This window comes from Oculina patagonica, unplaced genomic scaffold (genome assembly GCF_052425735.1).
Source record: "Oculina patagonica isolate OP01 unplaced genomic scaffold, crgOcupat unplaced1536, whole genome shotgun sequence".
Lineage (NCBI taxonomy): Eukaryota > Metazoa > Cnidaria > Anthozoa > Scleractinia > Oculinidae > Oculina > Oculina patagonica.
The window spans coordinates 47-2,500 of record NW_027557559.1 but is presented as its reverse complement, the minus strand read 5'-3'; the positions used below and the strand labels follow the sequence as shown (position 1 = coordinate 2,500).

The 2,454-nt window shown below is 33.0% G+C and overlaps 1 pseudogene across 1 annotated transcript in view; it reads right to left on the bottom strand.

Annotated features, from left to right (window-relative positions):
• Positions 1–2,198, bottom strand: part of LOC144639951 (CCR4-NOT transcription complex subunit 11 pseudogene) — a 3,871-nt pseudogene extending 1,673 nt beyond the window's left edge. Inside the window, exons 1-2 of the transcript XR_013568249.1 lie at positions 2,077–2,198; positions 741–797 (exon numbers count right to left, since the gene is read on the bottom strand). The product of XR_013568249.1 is annotated as a CCR4-NOT transcription complex subunit 11 pseudogene (transcript). The remainder of the gene's footprint in view (positions 1–740; positions 798–2,076) is intronic.
• Positions 2,199–2,454: the final 256 nt, after the last annotated feature.

The following is a 2,454-nucleotide window of genomic DNA, read 5'->3' as shown; positions in this document are numbered from 1 at the left end:
AGCATTGCATTTTCTGCTTTCACAGGCTTGGGTACTGACCTACATGTACATGTAGTATGCCAAGCTCTCTTTTTGCATGACTGTGTGTAAAATACATCAATTCAATATTTCCAGTGTGAATACATGTAGGTCTACAGTCTTCCTTCTGATTCTTAATGTACAATGTACATGTAAAATCAGGAGTGGAATACAAACTACAAGTACAATGTATATGATTATAAGGGGCCATACCTTGCTAGATACAATAGACCTTTTCAAAGTAAAATCTACCATTTTGAAAAATTGGGAAAACGTGTTGCAAAATACAGAGTTTGTATGAGAATTTCTGTAAATTATCATGTTTTAAGTTTTCCGTTCATTTGTCTGCAAAACGGTAACCTGCAATCAGGCGTTATTTTTCTTGCGGCGGAAGGCTCAATGAAAGATGAATTTCCTTTTTAATCTCCTTTCCTCTGCCGGGAAAAAAAGAAAGCCTGATTGCAGGTTAGCAAAACGAGGCATTGCAGGTTTCCCACCCTGGCCACACCCCTTAATTTTTATCAGTAAAATTATTTTCCTAATATCTTACATTTGTTATTTATAAATAACTCAGAAATTTCATTTTATTTACTGGTAAGTTATTTGACATTGAAATCCCTAAAATTCCCATGTACAGTACAAACTCAGCATTTTGTGACATGTTTTACATTTATTAGTAACTTTACCATGAAAAGGTCTATTAATGTTATACAGATGTATACCTGCCCTCCACCAGGAAAGTCCATCACCAAAACTTGTCGAGGCGTTTTCTTCAACAGCTGAACAGAAAATCACATCAAACAACAAAACAAGGTTGCTTTTGTATTCCAATACTACTTTGGAATTAATTATCATCACAACGCTAAAATACATGTAAGGTATATGTCAGTGACCAGAAAATATCATTTTACTTTTAAATGGTAAGGAAATAAAAATTTATTTTTTATGGTCAATTACTTTTAATTAGTAGCCTGTAGCCACATAAGAATCATAAAAATATATCAAAAACTTATAAACCTTTATGTTCTAGTGGAATGATTGACTACATGATTGCATACACGAATTACAGTCAAAGAAAATTATAATCCTGCAAGTAAGAAAATGATCCATCATTTTCTTTTGTTGTATAGCTAGAAATGTTTCCCCAACAGCGCGTGCTCTTATTGGCTAATTTGAGGTCACATTAGATCTAACAATAGTTATTCCCCTCCAAAAGTTTTTCTAAGCCTTCATCTTGCTATAAAACAAAACATTTAATGACTGATCCCTTAGGAAACCAGTTAACTTTGTTTCCCTCAAATTTCAAAGTTGAGATTCTTAGAAAACAACATTAACTGTTTCTTGGGAACAGTTATATTTAAGTGTATATTGATTACAATTATTATGGTTATCATAAGGGTGCTTATGATTTTTGTTTCTACACATGCATTTCCACTAGGCTAGGATACTACTAGGAGACCACCAAATTTCTTTTTTTTTTTAGTAAGTGACCCCGCTATTAAATTTTAAAGCACTCTCGAGAAAGTTAATGTCAAACCTAGTAAAAGAGCTTAAAACATGTTATTTTGTTTTGAACTGATGTGAAGCATCTTGCGGGGTCAGCTTGAGAGCTAAAGTTTTGAGAACTGTACTAAAACTGTTCCATGCTGTGAGCTCTTTTTGGTAACTTTACATGTACATGTATTTTTATGTTTATTACATTGCTCAACTGTTCTGAGGAAACCATCTTAATACACTGTATATACAAATGTACATTTAGTAGTGTCCTAATCTAGCCTCAAATTTAAAACATCACTGTTTTATTTCAAAAACACAAGAGGACTGTCTTGGTAAAAAAAAACCACTTCTTTATGTCAAATTCATTTTAATGTTATACCCCTGCACAAACCAAAGCAATGAGTGTGATAGCCTTTCTCTAAAGTACATTTTCCAGTGTGCTTTCTGAGAACAAAGTGCCTCAACCAATAAATAGTTTAGACAATTTGCTCTCAGTCAGCATACTGGAACAGGTTTTGATGCTTATTTGGTTATTTTATATATCAATCTACCAGTACTTACATCTCTTGATGGAGAAGTGATAAGTAGATACAGAAAAGACTTCTCAGCTTGACTCAGTGCAGGAAGTGATTCCAGGCCACAGATTTTGTTTTCGTCGTGATTGTTAGAACTCTAGAAATTAACAACGAATCAAAACATACTGTAGTTGCTATACATTTACTTGGCCTACGAGCCCACAGACTGTACTAAAATAAAGCAAACACCTATAATGAATACATTAAATTGGCTGATAACAGTTTTAGGCATTTTCCAGTACTTTGATAGGTTATTACTATAATTCTTTATCAGTTCCTATTACACTTCCCATGAACATCGAAATAAATGCTCAATCTTTGATTATAGAGTTATTGGTCATTTTCTAACTTTCTTAATTATATT